General features: G+C 34.9%; 2 long non-coding RNA genes across 3 annotated transcripts; one reads left to right on the plus strand and one right to left on the minus strand.

Annotated features, from left to right (window-relative positions):
- Nucleotides 1-1,038: 1,038 nt before the first annotated feature.
- On the plus strand, nt 1,039-6,162 carry LOC141377155 (uncharacterized). Its single transcript, XR_012389214.1, has 3 exons — nt 1,039-3,495; nt 3,543-4,006; nt 4,048-6,162. It is a non-coding gene; the product is annotated as an uncharacterized lncRNA (long non-coding RNA).
- A 484-nt stretch (nt 6,163-6,646) lies between these two features.
- LOC137487372 (uncharacterized) lies at nt 6,647-10,121 on the minus strand. Of its 2 annotated transcripts, none has more exons than XR_011005911.2 (6): nt 9,816-9,978; nt 9,427-9,570; nt 8,593-8,709; nt 8,458-8,499; nt 8,025-8,111; nt 6,647-7,640 (listed from the first exon to the last, which is right to left on the minus strand). It is a non-coding gene; the product is annotated as an uncharacterized lncRNA (long non-coding RNA). The 2 variants fall into 2 exon arrangements; XR_011005912.2 differs by having other exon boundaries at nt 6,648-7,640; nt 7,981-8,111; nt 9,816-10,121.
- Between the last annotated feature and the right edge of the window lie 310 nt (nt 10,122-10,431).

Here is a 10,431-nt window from a genome sequence, read left to right on the forward strand (position 1 = left end):
GATGGACTGTATACTACATAAATAGCCTTTTAATCAGGCAATTAACTTTAAAATTATTATTTTTAAATTCCAATTGGAAAAATAAATGAGAAAAAATAATTAAAGAAAGAGTCTGAAAGAGTGGGTGGACAAAAAGTCAAATATGTCACATTCTGACAGCATTTACTGTAAGAACTGTAGTATCTGCCTTGTTAAACACTCATTCACTACATAAACAGCCCTGAACTTTGGCAAAGTTAGCTTTATTTACATAGATCAACTGTGGTAGACTAAAGCTAGTCCGTAGATAGTAGAGATCACTTGGATGAATTTCAGTTCCAAAAACCAGGTATTTGTTGAGTCAACAGATTTCACTTTTAAACGTCACTGGTGTTTGTCGTGGGAGCTTAGCAGCATTATAAAATATTTAGGCTAAGTCTCATCTGTCAGCTTCTGCTTTGACAGATGAGAGAAGACAAAAACAGTTCAGCGAAGCAACTCAGTAAATCCCTTTCAAGAGCTGGACCTAAAAACCTATTGACAGGGTGTCACACAAATGGGTCATGACGAAACGCTCTCAAATACAGCTTACATCTGTTAAATGTATTGACAATGTTTACAAATAGACACAAAGTTTATTTGAACATGAAGAATCGCTACTTTGGATCAAATCAAACGTCTTCACCGTCCTACTATTATTAGAATTGTCTCAAAATCATACAATAATGTTCTAATTTTGATTGTTGATATGTTGAATTGATACTTAACTCCTTGTTTATCGCAAGAGAACAACAAATTAAGAGTTTCAGACGTGCTCCAAATCAGGGTAAAAGTCACATTGACTGAAACAATGGCAGTTGTGTAACTGATGTGAGATGAATAACATCTGAAAATGTGGTCTGTTTGTAGACGTACCCTGTTTTTTTTTTGTTAGTGGTTTGTATAATTATAGGTTACTTGGGCCTAAATCTGCACATTTTCTTACGAAAGGCGTATTAAAACAACAACTTCCCGTTTTCATTGAGGCTTGTGTTTGCTTGTGTGTTTCTATGTCAGTGCACGGTTTGTTTATATATTCTACGTAGCGTCAAACAGGCTTTTTTTTTGCCTCTCTCTGCTTGATTTCATCGCCGTCTCAGTTGGTTATCTTGCAGTTGCTTTAAGCCCTTTTGCAATATGTGAAAAGTCTTGAAAGGGAGTTTGTGTTTGAGGCACAAAGACGACAGGCAGGGTAAATGCTTTAACACAAAACCACAAGAGCCCTTTCTCTCTCTCTCTTCCTCTCTCCCTCTCTGAACTCGTTTGGTAGGTTCTTGCATGCCTTTTTACTGACTGTATGAAACTACGCAGAATTATAATTAATTAGTGGTTGGAAAAAAATAGCGACTGGCTGGCTTAAACTAAATTATATGGTAGGCTTCCAGAGAGAGGGCCAGTGAGAGAGAGGGTGACCTGCTGCAACACATAAAAAAACACACACATACACACACACACACACACACACAAACACAGATATTCACATATAAACATACACACACAAACAGTCTCAAATGTGCCTATATAAAACTACATTTAGATTTCCCTGAAATGCTACACATAAACATACCACATTTGGATATTTCTGATTTGTGGCATATACATATGCATGTGGTTAAATGGAGGCTATGATGAATGGAGAATGAATGGAGGTGAAGTGGGGTTCAGAGAACACACGCACCCTTTCAAAAATATGCCTGCCTATGACGCAAAACATGCATGTGAAGGACAAATATTGTACATGTACATGGAAGACTAGAAGAACATAAGACAAGCTCGCATGCACTACAGTATTGAGAGGGTTTCCTATGGTGGTAATAACCAGATTTTGGAGGCTTCTATTATACTTTTGGGGTTGATAGTGTGCTTATAATTAACTTTTAGAGAGTGACTACTGTTAATGTTGTTTCTGGGTGTTGCTTTTATGGTTAAATTCATGGTAAAAGCTATTATTGCCAGATTTTTTTGTTAAAAATACATTGTTTACAGATTTCTGTAAATAACACAGTATATAACTGCAGTATAAACTGTAATTTACCGTAAGACAGTTATGCTGTATGTTACTGTTGCACTGTGAGAATTACACTACAATGTAAATACATATACAGAAAGATAAATGATGCTATGCAAATATGTTTTTTTGCTGTACTTGATTTAAAGTAAGTTACTGTAGATACCGTAGGAAATTGTTAACAGTGTACGATAGAAACCATAAAAGAAATGTCAAAATTTTACTGAAACTACAGTATTAAATTTATAGGGCCCTATCATACACCCGGCACAATAAAGTCCAAGATGTGTTTGGTTTGTTGCTATTTTCAGACCGGCGCAACAGTAATTTTCACAGTAGTTTTCACAGTAAGTTTCAACAGTATAGTTTTCCACCATGTTGTTTAAATAGAAAATCCAATTGCGCCACTTTGTGGACGGGGTGTGCCGCTCTATAAAGAGGTGTGTTAAGGTGCATTGTTGGTGCGTTGCTATTTTGAGGAACTGTGCCTGTGCCATTAACCAATTAAAAGCTGGTCTAAAGTCCAGTGCAGAGCACGTTATGTGCCTATGCAGACCCAAACACTTACACATTGCTTAATAGACACAGGATGTAGAGCAATACACTTTTTCAGTTTATTCATGACAACTTGCTTTATAATATTATTATTAGTAGTAGTAGCATTTATTATAGGCAATATATATATGCAAAGTTTAAATTTGTCCACCTGTCGGGTTTTGGATATGTATGCAGCACCAAATGGGGCATATAGGACCCGTGTTTGCATATAACTCAGTTTTGGACCACACTTTGTTATTATTGTTGTTCATTTATTCGTTAATATATATATTTGTAATATAACATATATTTAGAAATATTTTTGATACAAATCTTTGTGCTTACCACAAAATTAAATATGTAGGCTAATGGATGTCTTCAGTGGAGTTTCCACAGTATCCTTATCCATGAAAGTAAAGGAGTAAAATAAAGAGTAAAAATAAAGTACAGAGAAAGTAAAGAGGCCAACTGGAGGAGGCTCATTCTTTATCCTTGACTGCAGATGGTCTGTTTAACTGTTTTCTCACTAGTAAAGCGTTCAGTTTTTCCAGTTACAAAGTCCACCATGTAAACAACTGACTCTTAGAGGGAATAGGATATGAGACTCTAATTGGTTTCATGCATGATTAATGGTCAAAACACACCCATAACTCATTAAGAATAAGCACAACCTTGTTAGACCATGCACCAGGCTACAAAGCGTGGTTTCCATCCTTAAAATAGCAAAAGTGGTTTCGGACATAGCTTTAATGCTTTTGGGCCACGGCTTTAGACTTTGCGCCTGGATAGTTAAAATAGAGCCCATAGTGTTAATATACCAATGTTTTAAAGTAATATCTACACATTGTGCCTTTCCTACAGAGACTAAAAGACACAGCCAAAATATATGAGGATGAGAAAGTCATGTGATGAACCAGTGTTAATCACAAACAGCTTTTTCACAAGCAGAGAAACATCCTAATATACAGAAGGTGCTCAGTGTTATTTACACAACTAATAAACACCATCATGTAGCACGTGATAATGCAATACACATTATCAAAATTAGAGGCAACATAAAACTCTAATGTATGCAACTAATGAGAAAAAAACAACCAAAAAATTATCGTTATGTAAAAAAAAAATCTAAATTTCGTTCAGGCAATTCTGTGAAAGTCAATTTATAATTTTTTTATTATTATTCTGTGCAGTTGCTGGCATGTGCTGGAAGTTGCTATGTGTTTTAGGGGTCACTAATGAGTTAATGTCCATTTTTAGAGCGTTCTAAGCAGTTGTTCGGATATTCAGAGAGTTGCCTGGTTGTTAAGTGGTTGCTTGGATGTTATTGGTCAGTAGTTGCTGGATGTTCTTAATGGTTGCTATGATGTTCTTATTTGTTGCTAAGGTGTTCCTGTGACTGCTAAGGTTCTGAGAGGTTGTTAGGGTATCAGCTGTCAGTTGCAAGTGTGTTTTGTGCAAATTTTAGAGCATCCCGAGGTCTCTAGTTGTTGTTGCTATGCTCCAAGAGCTTATTAAGATTTGATGGGTGATTGCTACACTGCAAAAAGATTTTTAGAAGTTAAAACAGAATATTTGAGCTGTTTTACAAGGAAATTAAATTCAAGTTAAAAATTCAAGGTTTTAACCAGGCATTTTTTAAACTGGTGATTAAATCTACTAATTACTTCTGATTGAAATTTGGGTGATCACCAAGGTGTTTTTTTTTTTTTTGTAGTTACAAAGATCTTAATTCTTGCTATATGTTTCGCCATGACATTGCCAATGTGGTAAAGTATCTGGTTGCTAGGGTAGTTTATGTGGCCACTAGGATGTTGTTGACAATTGTTTGGGTGTCTTTTGCTTGCTGTGGTGACATCAGTGGTTGCTCCATAATTTTTAGGCTACTGTTAAGGTGCTCTTGGTGGTTACTACACCATTGCTAGAGTTATGGGTGGTTATACATATAATTGTTGAAAATTTAAATGCATTAATAGGATTTTCAATCTAATCATCCCTTTTAAGTGTTCCATTTTTTAGCCAGAGTACACAGATCTGACCAAGCACATTAATAAGCAGCATGACTTGTGGTGTCAATGATGTCTGTAGTTCAAACTTGTGATGAACTGCATATGAATGTTTGGTCCCAAACAAAAAGAAGAAGAAATAGTAGCTTCAGAAGCCCATTAACAAGATTGTAGCATTTTCTATGTAGCCCATCACTAATAGCTCATCACTAATGTAATGCATCACTAATAAGTAATAAAACTATTATAAAGGTTTATAATCTTTCTACAAACATTGATTTGATTTTTATGCTTGATTATAAATAAGTATAAACAAAGTTGTAATTCATTATGAATCCTCATAATGAAGTACAACTTTATATTTATTTATAATCAAGCACAAAAAGTATATCAATGTTTGTATAAAGATAATAAACCTTTAAAATAGTGTTATTACTTACTAGTGATGTATTTCATTTTTTACTGCACATGTTCATATCACATTAAACAATGGTAGTATTCATAAAGATTCAGTCTGCAATGTTAAAATATTATGTTATAGTTACAAAGACTCACTAGGAAGTTAACAAATTTTATTTATTTTTTTTCGGTCAAAAACAAATGGTTTTATATTGTTATTAAGAGTCTTATTGCTTATAAATGCATATCGTGAGTCATAATACAGCTACTTACATGTTAAAACACATCATTGACAGCTTTAATTAAAACAGAATGCAATTGATATACACATTTGAACTTACACATACTATTCAGTGGGTTGTTACATGTGTGTAGTTACACCAGTATTACACAAGTAAATAATATGTACCAGTGTGTACATACACTGTAGTTACATACTTAAACATCTAGTTATCATAAAAGTTCACAGGTATAAGCGACACAATATAAAGTGGGAACGTAAATTATAATATGAGCATGGGCTTTAGTGTTAAAAACGTGATCTTCTTCCTGAACACTGACATGCACATACACAAACAAATACTCACATATATTTTTGAAATCAGACTCTGTCTCTTTTTTTTTCCAGTGTGGATGTTGGCCACTAACGTACGCACACCGTCTCTGCTTTACTAGCAAAGATAGAACTACACCAAAGAGATTAGTGGTTTGTGAATGTGTGCACGTCGGTCCGCTTTGGTGCACTTAGTCTTGCTCTGGGTTGTGTTGTTTATTTAAACTGGAAACGTTTTTCTAACATTTTGATTAATGTGGTGCCCTGAGTGCAGTGGCACAGTGTAGATAAGTACACACACACACACACACACACATGCGCGCACGCGTGTGCGTCCAGACAGATAACTGCTTTCTTTCCCTGTCAGTGTGGGGAGTTAAAAAGAACTCTTTGAAAGTGAGAGCGGTTCACGATGTGCGTACACACACATACACATGTCTGAGGGCTTTGATTTTCCACTCAGTGACTGCTGACCCCTAAATATTTACAGTGGTTGGCACACGAGGTGGCTGGTTGGGAGTGTGAGTGTGTGTTGACTAGGCCAGGCAAATGTTGGCCTTCTTTTCTTTCATCTTACAAACCCCACAAACTACTGAAAATCCTCAAAAGAAGCTTTTTCATATTGGTTTTATTTCTCCCTCTTTAAAAAAACAAAAAAAGTGTTTTTATATACTATTGTCTTATTGTCTTATAATGAGATTTGGTTAAGTTTAGAGGCAGGTTTAGCTGGGTCGGTGGCTGGTTTAAGCAGGGAACATATAGATTAACTGGCCACTTTATTAGGTACACCTGTCCAAATGTTCGTTACCACAAACTACCAATCAGCCAGTTACATGGCAGAAACTCAATGCATTTAGGCACACTGTTAGACATTTCAAAGGGTTTTTACAGTAACTTACTGGCAACACTGTTGCCAGTAAGTTACTGTATTTTAGATTTACAGTATACAACTGTAAATCCGTTTACAGCATGTTACTGTAGTGTCTGAAAATGGTTAACTACTGTAAAAACCTAAGTTAACAGTTAGCTACTGTAAACCTTTTAATTTTTTCCTAAATATTTTATAATATAATTTTATTAATATTATTTTAATACTATAGACCTAAAAAAGACACAATTACAAAATATTAACAAAATAAACACTCTTTATTTAAAACATTTGAGATGCTTAAAACAAGCTTAAAAATGTGTAAAAACATTACATTTCAATCATTCAAAATATTTTATTTTAAGAAAAAAAACATTGAAAATGAAAAAGCACATTAACATACATGTACAAAACTAATTTAAGTGTCTGACCTGCATATTGTTGAGAAAAAAAAACCAATTGTACTAAGTACTACTGACATTAAACCAGACACAATTACAAAATATTCCATTCTTTAAAACATTAATAATGCTTAAAGCATTTAAGGAAAATGTGTGACAATTACATTAAGCAATAAAATCAACACATTAAAAATAAATAAATCACACAAAGCACTAGAACATACATGTACAATAAAAATTTAAACTTCTGAATTGCATATTGTTGGAAAAATAAATATTTGTAACTATTAGCCGACTCAGAAACAACACAACTTTAAAATATTACTAATTCTGGTGTCAAATGCTCAACAAGGTCTGAATTCACATATTCAAATGCAATTCATCTTTATTTCAATTGCACTTTTACAATGTAGATCAATGATGTCAAAGCAGCTTAACATAGAAGTTCTTGTAAATTGAAGCTGCTTCAGTCCAGTTTTCAGAATTGAAGCAGTAAATGTCACTGCTGAAAGTCCAAACACTGAAGAGCAAATCCACCGATCCACCAATCGTAGCCAAGCGATCCAGTGGCGACAGTGGCATGGAAGAAACTTCACCAACTGACGAAAGTGTAGAATAAAAGCCCTTGAGTGAAACCAGGCTCAGTTGGGCACGACCAGTTCTCCTCTAGCCAAACTTGTGCAAGGCCGCAGTCTAGGCACCGGAGGCTTGAAAGTTCACCAGTGGGTGGTCAGGCTGGCCCATTGGATCAATGCGGAAACTCATTGATCATGTGTGTCTTTTAGGATTCACTCCTCCATGACCACCACAGCATCTGGTCAGGATTTGGCCCAGTCCAGGATTATGAAGAACTCTGGATAAGGACAAACAGACTAACATAAGCATAGAAGAAGCTTGTTTAAAAAAAATAAATCATATACTGGTTAATTATTTTGAAGCATGGCAGCTAGGTTGGGCTAGTTTTCAGCTGGTACTGAGCAACTGGCTCCTGCTAATAACCTGCTCACTACCATGTTTAAAAGATAACTAACCAGAATGTCCTGTTTATTTTTTCCCCTAACAAGGTTTTACAAAAACATTGTAGCATTTGTGATGGGTTGATTCACTGCAGGACAGATTAGACTATTTGTTTTATGTATTCCTAATAAACTAAAACAGACTGAATACTGATACAACTATTGAGAGTGTCTCACCTAATCCAAGTTCTCAGTTAGCTGGTGAAAGAAGGATAACTCACTGTTGTTCATGGTTGTCATTCTCTTCACTACTTCTCCTGCCTTCTTCTGGCTCACTCTGGTTGTTGCTGTGCATTTTGTTTCATCCTCTGGAATTATTTATACAAAAAATTTTATTATTTTATTTAATATAATAATATTTATTATTTAATATTACAAAATATTTAGGCAACATGAAATGGGGGAAAAGACATTTAATACATAGACAAATGCATCTATCCCAATACTAATTATTGTATTTTGAAATGTCTGACCCATGACAGACCTCAATCTGCTCAAAAATATTATAAACAAAGATGAAAAAAAAACCCTACTAAATGGTTTAATAAAAAAGGGAAAAAGATTTTTTATTTAGCTAGCAACTAAACATGTGACACATTTTGTATTAAAAGTAACGTTACTATATTGAGAAACAAATAGATGTACAGTACTTACTGTTGTATGAGGTCCAGTTTGCACAGGCAGGCTCCCAGTATTCTATATTGAGACCATAAAAAAGCCAAAAATACAGATAAGAATACCATGCTACAATCCACAACCTCCACACAACTTTTTTTTTTATTTGTTTACCTTGGTTGCTTACTGGTCTTGCTTATTTTTTAAGCATAAGGCTGTGCTGATCAAGATGTTCCTCCGAAATGCTGTTTGTTTCTTCAGACAAAACCTGGTGCTGTGCTCGTGCCATATCTAAACAGAAAAAAATATAATGGTGACAATTATGTTAAACCAAATGTCAAGAGTTGTGATAAAAAAATAATTAGCAAACAATAAATAGCAAAAAGGTGGTTATTAGCATAATGCATAGAGGTAAAGTTGGTTTTATATTAGCAGATTCAGACTTCCCCCTTAATAATTTAATTTCATAAAAGTATTATTTGCAAACTCTAAATAGTGAAATCATTTTAGCAGCTAACGACTATCAAAGTACAACATGCTCACGGTCAAATAAACAGTGTTAATGTTGATTTCAAGTCATACTGGCATGCTAATTCTGATCGAATATTCAAAGTAACATGGTAAACAGTATAACGTTAGAGTCTTCTAAATGAACGAATGTGCGAATATAAAACCAACTTTACCTCTATGCATATTGTAGATTTACGTTAACGTTCTTATAGGTTACGTCGCGATGTTATTTTCTCAAGCTAACGATATAAGTTACTCTAAACCAGAGAAAAATAAGTTCACAACATCTAATATATATAAAGTATAAATCAATATAAGTTAAACGTTGCACGTTAAATTGAGTTTGAGTCCAATTCAGTATAAACTTAGCTCAGTTTAGCTAACAGTTAACATTACCATTTTAAGATCGCTTCAGCTAATGTTGCCGAGCAAACATATGCTAATAGAGGTGCTCAAATCAATGTCGAGTGTTGTCAGCACAGACAGACGCGCTTTTACCTGGATTATTTGATGGTCTTTCATTCATATTCTTCTGGGGGAAAACACTCTCTGCCGGACCGTTGTCTCGTGCTAAGTGTCCTCCAAAACTGTCTGCATACCTCTGGTTCCCTCCTAAACCAAAACCCGCTGCAACACCGGTTCCTATGTAAATAAATAAAAAGATATGACGAGAACAATGGCTAATAGTCATAAACAGTCTTATTTAAAGTAATAGTAGTGTTAATGTAATAAATTAAATAAAGGTAACATCTTAATAGATGATATATTTCTCAAATGGGCGAAATAACGCCAAGCCAGAGAAAATAATAATAGCCAACTTTATACTTTACTTTGTTCTATTCTCGTCCACAAAACATTCTGTAAAATGAAACACTGCCTCAGCTTACCAGAGTAAAGTTTGTTAAATCCAGTATGTTCTTCAGGCACACTAATAAATTGTCCTCCAGAATTGCTCCAGGGTCCTCAGGCAAAATGTGGTGCAGAGTAGTCGAATCGCCGCAAGGTGGCGTTGAAGCAGTTGTGGAAAATACAGTATAATACACGAATTTTTACAAATACAGTACATCGCTGTATATGTTGTTCGACGTCACACTAAATTCCTATAATGCAACGGTAAATACAGTTATTTACCGTAAAAGGAATTTGCAGTATTACACTGGGTGAAATACAGTAATTAACTGTGTAATTTACAGAAATGTCTAACAGTGCATGTAGACATGGTGAGGATGATCTGCTGCAGTTCAAACCGAATATCTGGATGGGGAAGAAAGGAGATTTAAGGGACTTTGAATGTGACATGGTTATTGGTGCCACATGGGCTGGTTTGAGTATTTCAGAATCTGCTGATCAACTGGGATTTACACACAACTATCTCTAGGGTTTACAGAGAATAGTCCAAAAAAGAGAAGACATCATGTAAGCGGTAGTTCTGTTGGTGCAAATGCCTTGTTGATGCCAGAGGTCAGAGGAGAATGGTCAGAATGGTTTCAGCTAATAGAAAGG

This window comes from Danio rerio, chromosome 13 (genome assembly GCF_049306965.1).
Source record: "Danio rerio strain Tuebingen ecotype United States chromosome 13, GRCz12tu, whole genome shotgun sequence".
In the NCBI taxonomy this organism is placed as follows: domain Eukaryota; kingdom Metazoa; phylum Chordata; class Actinopteri; order Cypriniformes; family Danionidae; genus Danio; species Danio rerio.